Consider the following 20,877-nt stretch of genomic DNA (forward strand, 5'->3'; position numbering starts at 1 on the left):
ACCGTGTACAACTAGAATGAAGTTCTAATCAAGTCACTGATTTTAAATTGTTTCAAAATATTTCCCGGGTACTAAAATGACCATCCTTAACTTTTTTTATTTTAGTAGAATTAAATTCTATTTTTCTTGACCAACACGTTTCTGCTCAAGATACCATATTAAGATCCTTAAAATCCTAATCGGAAAATACAAATTAAAGTGAGATATTACCTTTTGCCTATCAGGTTGGTAATGACTAAGAATGAAAGTATCTAGTTTAGCAAACATGTGGGGAAGGCGGAAATTTTATGTTTTTCCAGAGGAAGTCTAATCACTACACTTTTTTCTTTTTTTTTGGTGTAGAATTTGTATTTCGTATCTTTCTCACGGAAAGTTGACAACAGCTTTACAAACTGATGGCGCTTGAGTCTATATTGAGTTTGCACATAAGTGTCATTCACTTTTCTAAAAAAATTTATTTATTTATTTTAATTGGAGTATAATTACCTTATAATAGTGTAGTGGTTTTTGCCATACATTGACACGAATCAGCCACAGGTGTACATCTTGAACCCCCCTCCCACCTCCTTCCCCATCCCATCCCACAGGGTCTTCTCAGTACACCAGCTTTGAGTGCCCTGTTTCATGCATCGAACTTGAACTGGTGATCTATTTCACATACAGTAATATACATGTTTCAATGCTATTCTCTCAAATCATCCCACCCCACGCCTTCTCCCACAGAGTCCAAAAGTCTGTTCTTTATATCTGTGTCTCTTTTGCTGTCTCGCGTATAGGGTCATCATTACCATCTTTCTAAATTCCACGTATATACATTAATATACTGTATCAGTGTTTTTCTTTCTTACTTACTTCACTCTGTATAATAAGCTCCAGTTTCATCCATCTCATTAGAACTGATTCAAATGCGTTCTTTTTAATAGCTGAGTAACACTTTAGAGCAAGTGTAGGCACTATAATCTTTTTGCAGGCCAATTTGGCCATATGTATTTAGAGCCACAGGCTTCCCTTGTGGCTCAGCTGGTAAAGAATCTGCCTTCATTGCAGGAGACCTGGGTTCAATCCTTGGGTTGGGAAGATCCCCTGGAGAAGGGAAAGGCTACCCACTCCAGTATTCTGGCCTGGAGAATTCCGTGGACTGTATAGTCCATGAGGTTGCAAAGAGTTGGACACAACTGAGCAACTTTCACTTCACTGTTTAGAGCCATTAAGAAATATGTATTCCCTGCGACTTCCCTGGTGGCCCAGTGGTTAAGACTTTACCTTCTAATTCAGGGGGTATGAGTACAACCCCTGGTCAGGAGGGTGTCTGATTTTCTCTTTCTGACTTCACTCTGTATAATAGGCTCTAGGTTCATCCACTTTATTAGAATGAAACTAGGATTTTACATCCCACATTTTCATATAGATCCCACATGGCTTGTGGCCAAAAAATAAAACATAAAACGAGGCAATACTGTAACAAATTCAATAAAGACTTTAAAAAATAGTCCACATAAAAAATCTTAAAGAATTTCTCCATCTCTCTTTTTTTTTTATGTTCTTTCTCAAGCCTTTATCAAGCATAGTAGAAAAGTTTTTGCATACATATACAAATAATATTTGCCTAATTTTTTAGTTAGGCAAGCCTAACTAAAACATTTATGACATTTTGAAAAAAAAATTATGAAGAAATATTTATGCCCTTTAATCCAGTAATTCCAATTCTAGTAATTTGCCCTAACAAAAATATCAAGCAAATGCAAGAATGTTCATCACAATATTATGTATGGTGGGGGAAAAAAGGGTACAACTAAATATTAAAAAAAAAAACACAGTGTAGTTACATAAATCAGTGATGGTATATATGATACAATATTTTCTGATCTCAATGACCAAAAATAAAACACTGGCAAATAAACTTAGGTATATTAGTATGCTAAAATACTTAGGGTGCCATTTTATAAAAGGTAGAAAGATACTACAATAGCATAATCTAATTCTCACAAGCTTTGTATAATATATGTAGCTGTGCACACACATGCACACACACTAATAGAGAATGCAAGAACTTGAGAAGTATAAGCACCAGAAATATTTTTGGAGCTTGGCTCTTCCTAGAGATGATTCTACTTCAAAATGTTGCCATCAAGTTTCAATTACAAGTGCTTGACCAGCTTCCCCGGTGGCTCAGATGGTGAAGAATCTGCCTGTCATGCAGGAGACGTGAGTTCGAGCTCTGGGTTGGGAAGATCCCCTGGAGGAGGGAAAGGCTACCCACTGCAGTGTTTTTGCCAGAGGAACCTGCAGGCTACAGTCCATGGGGTGGCAAAGAGTCAGACATGACTGAGCAACTTTCACTTTCATATATATATCTATATTTAATATATATAATTGACATATATAAAAGGTATATTTAATTTATTTTTATATTTTATTATATGTTATAAGGCTTCCCTGGTGGCTTAGTGGTAAAGAGTCTGCCTGCCAATGTAGGACTTGTGGGTTCAATTCTTGGGTTTGGAAGATACCCTGGAGAAGAAAATGGCAACCCATTCCAGTATTCTTGTCTAGAAAATCCCAAGAACAGAGGAGTTGGCAGGCTATAGTCTGTGGGGTCTCAAAGAGTTGGAAAAAATGTTGCCCTCAAGATTGAATTACAAACATATATGTATAATCGACATACGCAAAATAAAAGATATATTTTGTTTATTTTTATATTTATTATATCTTCATATATTGTATATAAACATAATACTATATAATTTTTGTACTACCTATATTATGCATATACATGCATATGTAAAATATATACACACAATCTCCCTATCAGAGGGCTTGGGAAATAGTAGAATTCGAAGAATGCCAGTTACCTTCTTGCCTTTATAATGTTTTCCATATGAAGCACCACCCCACACTATTCCATGTCTAATATGATTTGGCTCCAAGAACGCAATCAGAGTTAGAGAAGTTCCTTGGGAAGGGAAATAAATCAGGCAGAAAAAGAATACACTTCTAGAACTCTTTACAGGGTCTGCACATGTCCTGTAAAGCCAAAGCTTGAAGCTGATGCCAGTTTTCAAATGATAGCGGGATGACAGGCCTTCATCACCCACTTGTATTAAGGGCTGCCTTACTGATGAACATAGGCTGAGGATAACTTCTTTTTCAGAAAGGGATCTCTTACTGCCATTTAAAAGCATGAATCAGACCCTGGAAAGGCTCTGGTTCATTACTTTAAAATAACCACGTAAAGGAACTTATAGCCACATGTCCAGGCCTAATGGATTCTGGCCTGTAAAGAGGCATAATTTTGAACTCTCCTTTTAAATGCCTGTTGAGTTTCCATGGGAACAAATGTCTGGAGGTCAACTCTATTCATCTTGAGGTTGGGGAGCTATGTGAATGGGTGAGAGACAAAATCTGTCCCCTTTGGGAGCTGATTGGGTCTAATGATGGACATATATTTAGTCATAACAGAGGAATGAAAGGGCTTGATGTGATATGGGATTTTTAAGGCCAGAGCCATGAACACTTCACAGAAGTGTGACATAATTTTTAGCTCTTCCAAAGGGCCCCCTGGCAAGCTGTTCCCTGATCACCTTTAGTCTGCTTTCCCTTTTGTTCAAAGAAAGGGTAGATGGTATCTTTCTAGGCTACTGAAAATAAAGGGAAAACGTGCCCTCAGAGCCCTTCGTGAGATCTTATTTAATGGAAATGAAAGCCAAATGGAACAACATCTGACATATATTACATTACAATAAGTATCTATCCAGAAAAACATTTACAGTGTATTATTAAACAAAAATAAAGCTGTTCCGCAGTATGTGTAGATAATATTCTAAAATAAATACATATTAACTAAAGTATAAGTTCTAATTCTTTTGTTTCCTGAGTAACTTGGATCAAACCACTTAATTTCTCTGTAGCTAAATACCTTCATCCTTGAAATAGTGGGAAAAATATAGTAACTACACAGGGCATTTTCATGAGAATGAAAGGTGAAAATTCACATAAAGCATTTAGCGTAACCTTTAATATTCAGTAAATACCAGTATAGGTGAGCTTTAAAATATGCATATAACTGCTATATATTATTATCTCGCAAACATGGGCAAAAAATACATTAAGGATGTAGATCAGATTTTAAAAAAGAATTATTTGGTGGATAAGAAAAGAGAGAGAAAAAGGTAACCAAGAAGTCAAAAGCTACACCAGAAAAACAATAGGTACGATATGACATTTATGAATTGTAAAATTACATCTATATATATTTTTAAGGCATATTTTCAATAAAAATGTCTAATTTTAAGTTTATTTTCTTTATATGTGCATATTTTAAAATATTTTCCGCAATGAAAATGTTGCCTAAAATGAGAAAAAATAATTTGAAACTACGTATACACCTCTGCAAATATAAAGAGCCCTGAAGTATCCATTTTGTATTCAGTGATTCTGAAATTTTATTCTCTTAAAACCTATTCTAGCCATCGATTCCATCCTGTTGTTGTAGGTGACTTCCTTTGATTTGAGGGCACTAAAAATGCTCCCATAATCTGGCCCTTATTTCTGCTTTAAACATTCAAGAGCTGAAATTCAAGAAGAACCTCAAGTGCATCTATGTGTCCAACCACAGTGAAAGAGGGATGGTGGTGGTGGTTTAGTCTCTAAGTCATGTCCTACTCTTGAGATCCCATGGAGTGTAACCCACCAGGCTCCTCTGCCCATGGGATTCTCCAGCAAGAATACAGGAGTGGGTTGCCATTTCCTTCTCCAGGGGCTCTTCCCAACCTGGGAATCGACCCAAGTCTCCTACATTGCAGGCAGATTCTTTAAAACTGAGCTATGAGGGAAGACCTAAGAGGTATGATATTATTAAAAACAGTAGCCAAGAAAATTAACAAACAAAGAAGAGCTTTGTATTTAAGCAGTGTAAACTCAGAGTCAACGGTAGATATCCCCTAAAGCTAATTTCTGTAATTAAATAAGAGAAACCAATCTGTTATAATCTACACAATTGCACTCATCTCACACACTAGCAATGTTCAAAATTCTCCAAGCCAGCCTACAACAGTATGTGAACCACGAACTTCCAGATATTCAAGCTAGATTCAGAAAAGGCAGAGGAACCAGAGATCAAATTGCCAACATCTGTTGGATCATTGAAAAAGCAAGAGGGTTCCAGAAAAACATCTACTTCTGCTTTATTGATTGCGCCAAAGCCTTTGTGTGGATCACAACAAACTGTGGAAAATTCTTAAAGAGATGGGAATACCAGACCACCTGACCTGCCTCCTGAGAAATCTGTATGCAGGTCAAGAAGCAACAGTTAGATCTGGACATGGAACAACAGACTGGTCCCAAATTGGGAAAGGAGTGCATCAAGGCTGTATATTGTCACCCTGCTTATTTAACTTCTATGCAGGGTACATCATGAGAAATGCTGAGCTGGATGAAGCACAAGCTGGAATCAAGACTGCTAGGAGAAATATCAATAACCTCAGATATGCAGATGACACAACAGTTATGGCAGAAAGTGATGAAGAACTAAAGAGCCTCTTAATGAAAGTGAAAGAAGAGAGTGAAAAAGTCTGCTTAAAACTCAACATTTGGAAAACTAAGATCATGGCATCCAGTCCCATTGCTTCATGGCAAATAGACGGGGAAACAATGGAAACAGTGATGGACTTCATTTCAGACTTAATTTTCTTGGGCTCCAAAATCACTGTAGATGGTGACTACAGCCATGAAATTAAAAGATGTTTGCTCCTTGGAAGAAAAGCTATGACCAACCTAGACAGCATATTAAAAAGCAGAGACATTATTTTGCCAACAAATATCCATCTAGTCAAAGCCATAGTTTTTCCAGTAGTCATGTATGGATATGAGAGTTGGACTATAAAGAAAGCTGAGCACTGAAGAATTGATGCTTTTGATCTGTGGTGTTGGAGAAGACTCTTGAGAGTCCCTTGGACTGCAAGGAGATGAACTACTCAATGCTAAAGGAAATCAGTCCTGAATATTTGTTGGAAGGACTGATGCTGAAGCTCCAATACTTTGGCCACCTGATGCGAAGAACTGATTCATTTCAAAGACCCTGATGCTGGGAAAGATTGAAGGCAGGAGGAGAAGGGGATGACAGAGGATGAGGTGGTTGGATGGCATCACTGACTCAGTGGACATGAGTTTGAGCAAGCTCTGCGAGTTGGTGATGGACAGGGAGGCCTGGCGTACTGCAGTCCATGGGGTCGCAAAGAGTCAGACACAGCTGAGCGACTGAACTGAAGTGAACTGAATCTGTTACAATTACTCCCTTTTTTAAATCAAAAGTGCTCAAACAATACTTTCCAAAACACAGTGGAAGCTTGCTTTAATACTGCATTATGTAATGACAGGGACAATAGAGGGAAGAGAAAATTAGGAAACATGCAATATTGAACTCTTCAAGTTATCACCCAAAGCAAGAAGTCTTCGGTTCATGAAGGCATATCTAAAGATTGTGAATGCAGGCAAGCAATCTGAGTATAGAAACTATTTGGAAGGAAAAAAGTTGAGGTCATATCCTAAACTAACTGAAGGTCGAGATAGACGAGAACAAAATCAGGTTTTTGAACTAAAAAGGATTTTTTAAATAACAGCTATATTCTAAGTACTGTACTAAGTCTATTATAAATGTTATCTCACTCAGTTCTCACAAACAACCCTTTCTATTTCATTATAGAGAAATTCAGAGACAAAAAGGTTGAATTAGTTCAACTCCTTGAACTTTCTCATTGCCCCCATGTTAGGCAAGTTGGAGAAGAGGAATCAAATTTCAGATTTCGCCTGAGAAAATCTACGCTTGGGTGTAAACACAGAATTATAAAGTGGTATTTAGAAGTATCCAGCCATCCCTGAAGACCAGATGACTTTTAAATGAACTTTTTTTAAAGGAAGAGGTTTAGATAATAATGTTAGCATGATAAAGCTTGAACCCTCATAATATTTAAGCATATTGATTACATCAGTCAAAGAATGCACAACGTATGCAGAGAAAGTATTTGAAAAAATTCAATGCCCATTAATAATTTAAAAAAATTAAAATAAATGCTCAGCTAACTAAGAGTAAAGGGAAACTTTCCTCAACTAATAAAAACATGTCTACTGAAAAACCTACATAAAAAGCTTAGCCAAAAAGAAAAAGAAAGTTAAAAAAAATCTTAGCACTTCTGAATTCAGCAAACATTAAATATGACACCAAAAGTATGAAATATAAAAGAAAACTTTTTCACAACAAGGACCTACCATATAGTACAGGGAACGATATTCAGTGTCTTATGGAAAAGAATCTGAAAAAAATTCACTTATATGTTCATGACTGAATCACTTTGCTATACACCTAAATCATTTGAATAAACTATAATTCAATGCCCAATAAATAAATAAACCCTTCCAAAATAAATAAATATCCCACATGCAAAAAAAACTTGGCAAATTTCACTGCATTGAAATTTAAACTTTTGTTCTTCAAAAGACTCTGTTAAGAATTTTAAAAGGCAATCACAGATTGAAACAACATCCTTACAATACGTGTATATCTGACAAAGTACTCTCATCCAGAATACATAAAGAATTCTTATAACACAATAATTGGAAAATAACTTGATTAAAAAAATACATGTAAAAACTATACTTCATAAAACAAGGTATACAGGTGCCAAATAAGTTCATGAAAATATGCCTATCATTCATCATCATGCAATCTAAAATCGCAATGAGATATTATTACATATCTATTAATCTAAAATCAAAAAGATTGACAATACCAGCTATTGACAAGTATATGGAACATTCAGAGCTCTCTTACATCATTACTGAAAATACACATGGGAAAACAGTGGGGATTTCTCTTAAAATTATACATCAGTTCAGTTCAGTTCAGTCCCTCAGTGTCCAACTCTTTGTGACCCCATGGACTGTAGCATGCCAGGCTTCTCTGTCCATCACCAAACCCTGGAGCTTGCTCAAACTCATGTCCATCGAGTCAGTGATGCCATCCAACCATCTCATCCTCTGTCATCCCCTTCTCCTCCCGCCTTCAATTTTTCCCAGCATCAGGGTCTTTTCAAATGAGTCAGTTCTTCCCATCAAGTGGACAAAGTATTGGAGCTTCAGCTTCAGCCTCAGTCCTTCCAATAAATATTCAGGACTGATTTCCTTTAGGATGGACTGGTTGGATCTCCATGCAGTCCAAGGGACTCTCAAGAGTCTTGTCCAACACCACAGATCAAAAGCATCAATTCTTCAGTGCTCAGCTTTCTTTATAGTCCAACTCTCACATCCATATATGACTACTGGAAAAACCATAGCCTTGACTAGATGGACCTTTGTTGGCAAAGTAATGTCTCTGCTTTTTAATATGCTCTCTAGGTTGGTCATAGCTTTTCTTCCAAGGAGCAAACATCTTTTAATTTCATGGCTGAAGTCACCATCTGGAGTGATTTTGGAGCCCAAGAAAATAAAATCTGAAATGAAGTCTGTCACTGTTTCCATTGTTTCCCCGTCTATTTGCCATGAAGCGATGGGACTGGATGCCATGATCTTAGTTTTCCAAATGTTGAGTTTTAAGCAGACTTTTTCACTCTCCTCTTTCACCTTCATCAAGAGGCTCTTTAGTTCTTTGTCACTTTCTGCCATAACTGTTGTGTCATCTGCATATCTGAGGTTATTGATATTTCTCCTAGCAATCTTGATTGCAGCTTGTGCTTCATCCAGCTCAGCATTTCTCATGATGTACCCTGCATAGAAGTTAAATAAACAGGGTGACAATATACAGCCTTGATGTACTCCTTTCCCAATTTGGGACCAGTCTGTTGTTCCATGTCCAGATCTAACTGTTGCTTCTTGACCTGCATACAGATTTCTCAGGAGGCAGGTCAAGTGATCTGATATTCCCATCTTTAAGAATTTTCCACAGTTTGTTGTGATCCACACAAAGGCTTTGGCACAATCAATAAAGCAGAAGTAGATGTTTTTCTGGAACCCTCTTGCTTTTTCAAAAATCCAACGGATGTTGGCAATTTGATCTCTGGTTCCTCTGTCGTTTCTGAAACCAGCTTGAACATCTGAAAGTTCACAGTTTACGTACTGCTGAAGCCTGGCCTGGAGAATTTTGAGCATTACTTTGCTAGCTTGTGAGATGAGTACAGTCATGCAATATTTTGAACATATCATGCAGCAGTTTGAAAATTATACATAATCTAACATACACACAGAAATTCCAAGAGATATGGAAACATTAGTCTATACTTACACTCAAAAGGAGATTTATTCACAATAGCCCCAAATTGTAGAGAATTCAAATTTCCATTAACATCTAATTAACCTACACAGATTGTAGTGTATATGTATATATATATATATATAAACAATGAAATGTTAACATCAGTACAATTCAGCATACAAAGAAATGACCTACTGATAAAAGCAATAACATAAATAAATGTCAAGAATATTTTTGCTAAGTAAAAGCATTCAGATACACAAGACTACACATTGTGTGGTTTAATTCAAGTAAAATTCTAGAAAAGCCAAAACTATAGTAAAATAGAGATGACCAACAGTTGCCAAGAACCAGGAGTCAGGAAGAGAAAATTGACTTTAAAGGAACATAAAGGAATTATATAGAGCAGAATCCCTATCTGATGTATATAGTTTCCAGGTCTTTTGTTCAAAACACCTTTTATTCAAGACATAAATAATAGTACCTACCGTGTATTAGGTTCTGTTCTAACCACAGGGCACACAGCGGTGAACCAAATTGTGTCCTTTCTATTAGCAGCTCACATTTTAGAGACAGAAAATAAGTATGAAGTACATTGTCTTCAGATGACAATAAATCCTGTTGACCCACGAACAATGCTGAAGTTAAGGGTGCTGAGCCTCTGTGCATTTCAAAACCTGAGTGTAACTTTATAGTCAGCCCTCTGTATCTAGCTCTGAATCCTAAGATCAACCAACTGCAGATCTTGCTGTATGGATTTGTTGAAAAAACTCACAAGTGGACTCAAGCAGTTTAAACCCTGTTGTTCAAGGGTCAACTATAAATGAGGAAACAAACCAGGCTGATGGGCCAGTGCTGGGCTGCCCACTACAGTAACCGTTCACCACATGTGGTAGTTGAGTACTTAACATGTGGTTAGTCCAAGACGAAATGTGATGGACTTCAAACACTTAGTACTAAAGAAAAAAGTGTAAAAATCTCATTAATAATTTTATGTATTTAGTGCATGTTGGTAAGGAAAAGTCTTTCATGTATAAATCAACATATTTACCATTTCCAGTGTTACTTATTTTTTCAAGTTTTGAGTTTTCATCTGGTATTTGCCTTCCATGTTAAAAAACAAACAAACAAAAACAATAAAAACTTTTAAAAAATATTTTTTATAGTGCAGGTATGCACGCAGGTCTGAATTCTTTCAGATTTTCGTCTCTGAAAGAGTTTTTCTTTCCTTTTTATTTTTAAAGGTATCTGCACTGAATAATGGATTCTAGGTCGATAGCTTTTGTTTTGTTTTAAGACTTATTCTTTACCATAGATTTTCAAAAATGCTGTTCAATACGACAATTTCTTTCCTTATCCTTGTTGGGAGTCTGTTGAGTATCTTGAATATGTGTATCAATAGTTTTCATCATGTTTGCAAAACATTTGCTAGTGTTTCTTCAAATAATTGTCTGGGTTTTTTTCTCTACATTATATAAAACTCTGATTACACATATGTTGACATTTGACAGTATCTCCTGGCCAGTAAGTTTCTGTTCATGTTGACTTTTTCCCTCTGTGCTTCAGTTTGCATAGTTCCCATTGTTACACTTCCAAATTCAGTGATTTTCTTTTTCCCTCTTAGAGTCTAATAGTTACTAATCCATTCCAATGAATCTTTCCATTTCAGATATTGTTTCATTTCTGGAAATTCCATTTTTAAAGTCCTTCATTCCTCTTCTAATTTGACTTATATTTTCCCTCTAAATCCTTGAAGGTTATTAGCTATTTTAAGATTCTCATCTGCTAATTCTATTACCTTTGTCATTTTTATTTTGTTTATAATAATTGTTGCTTCTTCTTGTAGTAGGTTGTACTTTTTCTGCTTTTCACACATCTAGTATTTTGCTTCTGTTACATCCTGGACACTGTGCATTTTATAATGTTGAATGCTGGATTTTCTTTTAATATACATTCCTTTAAAAGGCATTGGACTTCGTTCACTTAAATTACTTATTATTCAGTCTGAGAATTGCAGAGTTTCCTGAAAGTGTTTCAGGGCACGTTTTGAGTGTCTTTGCTCTGAGCTAGTTCGCTCTGTCTCCCTCGGCGCGCACCTCCGGCGTCCTGGGCGCCCCACACGAGCTCTCCACTGCGGCTGACCAGAGCTCGGACGCCTCCCAGCCCCCTTCAGCTTACAGTTCCTCGGTTGTTCTTCTGCCCAGCCTCATGGAGGCTCACCCTTCACATCTGTAGGTTACTCTTCAACACAATACTCAAGGGGACCTTTACGTAGATTTGGGAGCTTTTTCTCCAGGCAGCTTCCTCCTCCCTGAGACTCTGACCCTTGAATTCCAGACACCTCGCTCGTCCAAAATCCCGCTCTCTCTCCCCTGCTGTGCTTCGCTTCAGCTTCTCCTCCCTTCTCCGCAATCCGGGAAGTGCCTCCAGATGAACATAAGGTTCACGCTGCTCATTCCTTTTCTCGTGGATCACAGTCCTGCACTGCGTGTTGTCTGATGTCCAGAAAGTTGCCTCATATATTTATGCAGTTTTCTCACTGTTTGCCGTGGAGGGGTATGTCCTATCACAGTTACTCCATCACAGCCAGAAGCAGAAGTAAACCTGTATGAAATTTGGCCATTTATAAAAATTTAAATGTCTTATTATATCAAACTGAACGCATTCCAAGGGCATTTCATCATAAGAAGCGTTTAATCTGGTACACTGATATTCAAAATTGGTTGCGCTTTGGCATAACCTGGAATATCACTCCAAAAGTTTCTGATTTAAATATTCTGGGATGCCACTTGGGCGTTAAAAAAATTTTAAGCCCTCTTGGTGATTCTACTACTATGCAGCCAAGCTTGAGAACCACTGATGTGATGTACTCAAGTATTTAGTTATAATACATTATATACATGTAGTTATACTGACTTTATACTACAAAGGAATGGATGCAGTGTGTTAGTGTGTGTTTAGATGTTTGTGTGCACACACAACTGACTGTACATATATAATGGACTATCCCTTCCACCTAACTCTCTAGATCAGCGGTTATCAAACATTGTTGTGGGAAAAACATGGTTCAAGGTAAATGCCTAGCAAATGGTATTTTTCCAACTCGGATTACCTAGTGAGCCCCAAGAGTGAGAATGATGATGATGCTCACGTGGGTGAAGGCTTCAGGGGCAGCTGTTTGTAGCTGGGTGAGAGCCTGTGTCTCATGGATTAGCCCTTTGATCATCTGTTCATCAAGGTGAGTCAGAGGGACCACACAGCTGTATCCTGCCAGAGAAGGCATGTTTGGTTTGTCAGAGCTCGGAGAACACTCATGTCCCTCTCCTCAGCTTTCTAGTTGCTGCAATTTTTCAGACTGTTACCAAATTCCAGTTCAGGTACCTGATGCACAGTGAGGCCAGACAAGCGAACAAAAAATATGTCAGAATTGGGAGCAAGAAAAGGTTTATTGTAGAGGTATTCAAGGAAGAGGGTGGTTCATGTTACCCTAAAAGCCTGAACTCCCTGAAGGGTTTCAGCACAGCATTTTAAAAAGCCAAGTAAGGGAGTGAGGTTGCAGGGCATGTGATCAGCTTATGCTCAATTTTCTGATTGGTTGATGGTGAGGTAACAAGACTGTGTCACAGGGGTTAGTTAACATTCTCAATCTTTAGCTACCAGTAGATCCAGGGGCTACATGCTCATGGTCATCAAGTAGTTAATTTCTTCCATCGGGTGAGGTTTTCAGCCTCTGTAAAACAGCTCAGGAAGTGTGCGTCACACACTGTTATCTAGGTCCTCCAGAGAGGAGCTACTGCAGAGGGGGTGGGGGTGGGGTCTGTCCTGGGAAGACTCCATAGGGCCCTGCTCAGTCACAAGACCACAGCCACACTTAGGCAACTACTGATGGCTAGAGATGTAACTGAAAAAAGTCATGGCCTAAACTGGATTTTATTCTCTGGATATACTCAAGAAGAATGAAAAGAAGAAGAAAAATATACATTTATAGAGAGCCAGGCATTTTACATGTGAGATCTCAATAATAGCACCAACCATCTTAAGGGATAGGACAGTCTAGCTTTAAAGAAGAAACCAAAGAAAGCTTTAGAGACTTCTCTCTCATAATTTTAATTGGTGAGCACAGAGAAAAAAATAATAAAGCTGATTAAAGCGTACCTGTCCTCAAGAAAACAGATGAGAATGTCCAAGCCCAGCCTGTGTCTCTTTGCTCCTCATGGAGTTCCAGGTGTTTCTGTGGGGGACTCCTACGGCTCCATCAGACACAGCATGAAAACTCACCCCAGGTCTAATGTCCCAGCGCTCCAGGTACAGCATCTTGCCCAGTTAGACAGTCAGTGAACATACACAGATCATAGTTTTTTCTTTCTTCATCTCATAGTGGAATCCTTTCCAGCTAAGGACACTGGTCCCCTAGTTTCTCCCATAAATACTCATCCAGCCTGGCATAATGCAAAGGACATAGGCATTGGACAGACCTGGCTACAAATCCCAGAGCCAACTATTTCTAGATGTGTGAATGTGGGCATGTTACATAAAAATCTCTAAAATTCGCTCATCCCATTTATAACAGAAGAATAAAAACACAGTGCCTGGGTCAATCAAGGTAACAGCAGGATAACAATGACACCATAAAATTGGTAATTGATGAGAATTTAATACAAGGACTATTGGAAAGACGTGGGCAGGGTCTAGAGGAACCCGCAGCCTGGAGCAATTATGGCACGAGGCCTAAGGGGGCAAGGGAGGTGCTGGGGCCACAGTGTTGACAGATACAGCCTTGTAGTGACCCAGAGAAATAAATACCCCGACCTCGTCTCTTTTCCCCTTCCATTACCTATCAAAGTCTCCTATGGACCAAACCCAATAGGAACTTAAAAGATAAAGGAGAAGGCAAGGGAAGGGTAAAGAATAAATCTTTTTCGGGGGGGGAGGGTCATATAAATGTAATAACACCTACATAATGTGCTCAGAGGATTAAATAATATAGCCAGGCTGTATAGGATGCATGGTATTTATGTGACAAGTCATTTCGTTTTCCCTTTTAGGCACTTACTCTCATTCCTCTCCAGCTTCATCTCTTGTCATTTATCTCCTTCTCTGTGTCTCCCTAACTCCCAATCCAGTTCTTCCCAGAGAACTGGCTCCAGCCTTGACTGCCCAACCTTTGCTAATCTCCGTCTGTTCTTGCCACACTTGACTTTCTTGAAGAATTATTACTACAGTTCTTCGCACTCACTTACCTGGAAGTCATTGTGCCTCTCACTAAGCCCCCCTTTCCTGGCTACCCTAAAAACACCCACAGTTGAAATAAATGAGAAAAATAGAATAAATAGCATCCTTATTAAAATTTGCACTTTACTCAGTGGACACGAGACCTTGGCTAGTTTTAACTTGTTCAATCATCTGATTGTTAGGCCAGAAAAACTAGCACCAGCAAACAGAAGAAACCAAGGAAAGGGAAAGAAACCAAAGAATAAACCAAAGGAAAAGATAAAGAAAAGATGCATAAACAAGGCAGAAGTGATGATCAAGATTCGGACTAAGAGGAAAGAGAGAGACAGAAGAAACAAACCCAAAATCCCAAGGACATTCATGAGCAAAAAAAGAGAATGTCCCAATCCTTGATAAAAGGTAAAATTACATTCAGTGTTGTCTGGTTAAAAATGCAGAAAATAATATATAGTCCTAGCATAGGATTCCTCACTATAAAAATGATGAAAATCAAAATTGTATTGAAACTTGCAGAAGCATTACCTCAATTACCTGGAAAATTCTCCCATGTGGCCTTCCTTATTCTGATGAGAGGAGATAATTAAAAAGTTAATATACTTTCTTAATACACTGAGTCACTGTTAATATACTGGACCACTATTATTTCTTTTATTTGGTTCTGTCCCCTCTGCTCTTTGAGTATCGAATTTCAAAGATTTATATTTATGGATCCTTTCTGAGGCTACTATAGAAGCAGATATATGGTAGGTGTTCATGGCAGAAGAAGAAACAAATATAGAATCAAGTAATCTTGAGTTCAAATCCCAGGACTAAATAATATCAATTAAATCAGAATATTGTCTGTAAGTGAAGTCGCTTAGTTGTGTCCGACTCTTTGCAACCCCGTGGACTGTAGCCTACCAGGCTCCTCCGTCCATGGGATTCTCCACGCAAGAATACTGGAGTGGGTTGCCATTTCCTTCGAAGACTGGTCCAAACTGAAGAGCAGGATGAGGAAGAAAAGAAGATAAAATTTATTTTAAAATATCCCTTTGAGACTTTCCGGTGGTACCGAGATGAAGAATCCACCTGCTAATGCAGGGAACACTGGCTCAGTCCCTGGTCTGGGATGATCCCACTTGCCATGGAGCAGCTGAAGTCCACGAGCCACAACCACAGAGCCTGTGCTCCAGAGCCCACGAGCCTCGACTCCTGGAGCCTGCACGCCTGGAGCCCCTGCTCCACTGAGAGTGGCCCCTGCTCACCACAACTAGAGAAAGCCCACGCACAGCAGCAAAGACCTAGGGCAGCCAAAAAAGTTAATTAATTAAAAAAATAAAATAAAACGTCCCTTTGCAACATGCATAAGTCACCCCCACCATACACTGATTCATTTGAAAACCGATTATTGAAAGCCCCTAGCATCTAGAAGGGTTTCTGGCACACACACTAACTTAGGAAGGACCAGGGCACTGGAGGCTCAAAGACGAGGATGGTAGGTCACTGTTATCGAAAGCTCTTTGGGAAGCAATGAGAAGGCTTTGAATTACTTCCATCCTTTTTTTCACCCAGAGTCCTGAGTATCTTCCCATCTCTGCAAGCCTTGGACAGAAGGCTAACTGCGGATCCCTTTGTTCCACAGCCCCTAGTCTTTAGAAGCTTAGTTATTTATCAGCATCACTTAAGGGATTATATCTGATTGTTGTTGACCTGATTTATCCTTCTAATATGTGGTGAGTGCTTTTTATCAGTCACTTTTAAGTTGTATGATCACATTCAAAATTCATAAGATAATATTATGCCGTAGGAGATAATATTATTCCCATTTTACTGATCAGAAAACTAAAGTTCAGATACATAACTAGAAATAAATTTTCAAATCACACAAGTAGAAAAAATGGAACAAAGATTCCAATCAAAATATCTGCCTTTCATATATTGTAGTGTTCATATCATGGGTACAACAAAACAAACCAACTTTTGGAATTGGGAGCCAGGCATGGCCCTTGGTGTTTATACCAGAACTCTAAGATCTCTTCAGCTTATTCAAGTTCAGATGCCAAAAAAATGACAAAGACAATTGTGACCTAGGAAGAGCATGCAAAAGCATTTGCATCCAATCAGAGCCCAAAGGTGGGAGCCTGATGCAATGGGAAGAACACTGTGGAGTTCAGACACCTGGTTCTTAGACCTGACTGTATCAGAACATGTTAATAGTGGTACAGCTACTACATCTTTTTTTTAAGTTATTTTTTGACATGGCTCATTTTTAAAGTATTTCGTTTGTTACAATATTGCTTTTGTTTTATATTTTGGCTTTTTGGCCACAAGGCATATGGGATCTTAGTTCCCCAACCAAGGGTCCAAGCCACCCTACCTGCATTGGAAGGCAAAGCCTTAATCGCTGGACCGCCAGGGAAGTCCAACGACTACCACTGACTGTACTTGTTAAGAGGCTCACCTGAGAGGGTGATGAGCAAATCACCGTAACCACGTAATTAGCTACTTTATTTAGAAAAAGAATAAAAGAAAAGGTGCTCTTTAACTTAAAAAAAAAAAGATTTGATGGAAGAGGAATTTTAGACTATTGGTTACAATGAGTTTTCATCTATTTTCAGTTTTCATTTATCCTGGCCTTTTTTTTTTCTATTACTCACTAACAAGAATTGGTAAAATCTAGTTCAACATTCTGCACAAACGTGTATGTTTGGTATGATCACAGTATGTTAAAAACTAAGTGATTCATTTTTTTAAAAAAACTGGAAGGGAAACACACGCAAATGCTAACATTGACTGTCACTAAGTGATGAGAATACAGATAACTTTTTTCTTTTCATAAGAGTAGCTTTTTTCATAATGAGCACATATTATTTTCTTAGTGAAAAAATAATACCTGCTCATTTTAAGTCCTTTTTGTACTCATTCAAAAGTGTAACTTGAAGCAAACAGCAATGATGTAGTTAAACAAGAAAATAGTATTTCAAAAAGTTCTTATCCTTAAATATATGATCATTTTTTATCTACTTACAGATAAATCAAAAATGAGAGGGAAAATATACTGAAAAATGTAACCATAGTTTTTTTGGCCATGACTGTAATTCTGCAAGCTGTATAATGTAGAAGTGACACCAGTCCTTAGTTATGAAAGCAGAGACTTCTTCATAGAATGCTTCAACATTGTAAAATATCACAAACTATTACACCCAGAACTGTGACCACAGAACAGAATAATAAGCACAAGCCATGAACTACTCAGTGGACACATCTGAATATCTGCTTTAGCCTGGGTTTTCTTCTGTGTGTTTGTTGAGCTGGGCAGCATCAAGTTGAAAGTACCATGTAGATTTCTCATTTTCTTGGAATATAGGAATGTATCACACGCCATTGCTTTAATACTCAACATTAATTTATGCCCATCTTGTCAAAGTCTATCTGAAGTTCTTCATCTACTCATCACTCCTTCACCAACTTCAAATATTTGTTTAGTTTCCAGCTTAAGTCATTTTTCTAGGGAAAAAAAAAAAGAGTGTTTAGATTTAAACCCAATTGTCAAATGTTCTGAACACTTACAGTGGCCTAAATAAACTCAAAAGATAGGTAGTCACAGGCGACTGTGAACATATTTCAGGGGGACTGCTGTATTTGCAGACAATTTGCTGCTGCTGCTGCTGCTAAGTCGCTTCAGTCGTGTCCAACTCTGTGCGACCCCACAGACGGGAGCCCACCAGGCTCCCCCGTCCCTGGGATTCTCCAGGCAAGAATACTGGAGTGGGTTGCCATTTCCTTCTCCAATGCATGAAAGTGAAAAGTGAAAGTGAAGTCGCTCAGTCGTGTCCGACTCTTAGCGACCCCATGGACTGCAGCCTACCAGGCTCCTCCGTCCATGGGATTTTCCAGGCAAGAGTACTGGAGTGGGGTGCCATTGCCTTCTCCTTGCAGACAATTTACCTTTCTGCAAATTAGCGATGATGTGTTAGTATTTAGTGTCGGTTCGTCATTACATCATGAAACACAGAGGGGCTTCGTAATCACTTGTCAGGTTTTCTATTTGACAAGCAGTTTATTGTTTTCCCTCTAACCCTTGTCTTTTTCCTTATTGAGAATATTTTCTCAACAACTGTTTTGAACAAAGCACTGTCATCTGTTGTAATAAAGAGAATTAAGGCTAATCCGTTGGCACGTTTATCTCTGCTCCAGCCTCCTAAGGGAATGTGAGGCATGTGAGGCTCCTCTTTTAGAAGGTTTGCTTTCCTTGTTATTGCTACAGCCCACTCCTGTCATTTCCTAATAGTGACAATCAATATTAAAAGACTTTTAAAAATGCATCTTATAATTTTCTCATGTAATACCCATAGGATTACTGCTGGTTATGTTTTATGATATGAAGATATTATAGATGCCTATATTTTTCTTTCATTCTACAAACATGTGAAATGGTGATAAGTTAAAACCCTAGAGGGTGAGGCTTGACCAATGAAAGATGGGAAACAAGAAGGAACCTTGTCTAAATGAGTTCCAATTGATACTATGTATAAATATATATGGTTTATACAGTCCATGGAATTCTCCAGGCCAGAATACTGGAGTAGGTAGCCTTTCCCTTCTCCAAGGGATCTTCCCAACCCAGGGATCAAACCCAGGTCTCCAGCACTGCAGGTGGATTCTTTACCAGCTGAGCCACAGGGGAAGCCCCTATGTGTAAAACAGATAACTAACAAGAGCATAGCACAGGAAACTCTATTAATAAACTGTGGTGGCCTGAATGGGAAGGGAATCCAAAAGGACTACATATGGCCGATTTATCTGCTGTGCAGTAGAAACTAACACAACATTGTAAACCAACTAAACTCCATTAAAAATAATTTTTAAAGTAAAAAATAAATGTATTTCACAAATATGAAGTGAGTACCTAATATATTTCAGGCATCATACCAGCTTAATGATAATTACATGAACCTTTGACGTAGACCACACCATCTTGTTTCTTTTTATGGTAAAGGGAAATTTTTTCTCCTTTATTCTGAAAGCTACTTAAAAACTGAAATTAGTGGGAATAAAAGAGTTTTCACGCATGGTGCCTTTCAAAAACAGCCATCTCTCTCAATGATAGTAAGTCTTGGAAATCTTGCTGGAAGCTACATGACCTGTTTAAAGTAAACCAAATCTCATTTTCCCATAATGATCATTTCAAGTGAGGAATAAATCTTAGCGATCAAGTGAATTACAACGGTCAGAGACATTTCTTTTTTTTTTTTTTTAACACTTAAATAAATTTATTTATTTTAGTTGGGGGTTAATTACTTTACAATATTGTAGTGGTTTTTGCCATACATTGACATGAATCAGCCATGGCTTTACATGTGTTCCCCATCCTGAACCCCCCTCCCACCTCCCTCCCCATCCCATCCCTCTGGGTCATCCCATTGCCCCAGCCCTGAGCATTTGTCTCATGCATCGAACATGGAATGGTGTTCTGTTTCACATATGATAATATACATGTTTCAATGCTATTCTCTCAGAACGTCCCACCCTCACCTTCTCCCTCAGAGTCCATAAGACTGTCCTATGCATCTGTGTCTCTTATTCTGTCTCACATATAGGGTTATCATTACCATCTTTCAAATTCCATATATATGCATTAATATACTGTATTGGTGTTTTTCTTTCTGGCTTACTTCACTCTGTATAATGGGCTCCAGTTTCATCCATCTCAATAGAACTGATTCAAATGTATTCTTTTTAATGGCTGAGTAATATTTCGTTGTGTATATGTACCACAGCTTCCTTATCCATCCATCTGCTGATGGACATCTAGGTTGCTTCCATGTCCTGGCTATTGTAAACAGTGCTGCGATGAACATTGGGGTACACGCGTCTCTTTCAATTCTGGTTTCCTCAGTGTGTATGCCCAGCAGTGGGATTGCTGGGTCATATGGTAGTTCTATTCCCAATTTTTTAAGGAATCTCCACACTGTTCTCCATAGTGGCTGTACTAGTTTGCATTCCCACCAACAGTGTAAGAGGGTTCCCTTTTCTCCACACCCTCTCCAGCATTTATTGCTTGTAGACTTTTGGATAGCAGCCATTCTGACTGGTGTGAAATGGTACCTCATTGTGGTTTTGATTTGCATTTCTCTAATAATGAGTGATGTTGAGCCCCTTTTCATGTGTTTGTTAGCCATCTGTATGTCTTCTTTGGAGAAATGTCTGTTTAGTTCTTTGGCCCATTTTTTGATTGGGTCGTTTATTTCTCTGGAATTCAGCTGCAGGAGTTGCTTGTATATTTTTATGATAAAAACCCTCCAGAAAGCAGGAATAGAAGGAACATACCTCAACATAATAAAAGCTATATATGACAAACCCACAGCAAACATTATCCTCAATGGTGAAAAATTGAAAGCATTTCCCCTAATGTCAGGAACAAG

The 20,877-nt window shown here is 38.2% G+C and overlaps 1 long non-coding RNA gene and 1 pseudogene across 1 annotated transcript in view; both read left to right on the plus strand.

Moving 5' to 3' along the window:
• LOC145511473 (uncharacterized) overlaps positions 1-20,877 on the plus strand; it is a 78,444-nt gene that overhangs the window by 12,671 nt on the left and 44,896 nt on the right. The gene's annotated exons all lie outside the window — the stretch shown is intronic.
• Positions 1-20,877, plus strand: part of LOC145511431 (nucleolar RNA helicase 2-like) — a 34,780-nt pseudogene that overhangs the window by 5,221 nt on the left and 8,682 nt on the right.

This window comes from Giraffa tippelskirchi, chromosome 6 (genome assembly GCF_054371585.1).
Source record: "Giraffa tippelskirchi isolate mGirTip1 chromosome 6, T2T-mGirTip1v1.2.pri, whole genome shotgun sequence".
In the NCBI taxonomy this organism is placed as follows: domain Eukaryota; kingdom Metazoa; phylum Chordata; class Mammalia; order Artiodactyla; family Giraffidae; genus Giraffa; species Giraffa tippelskirchi.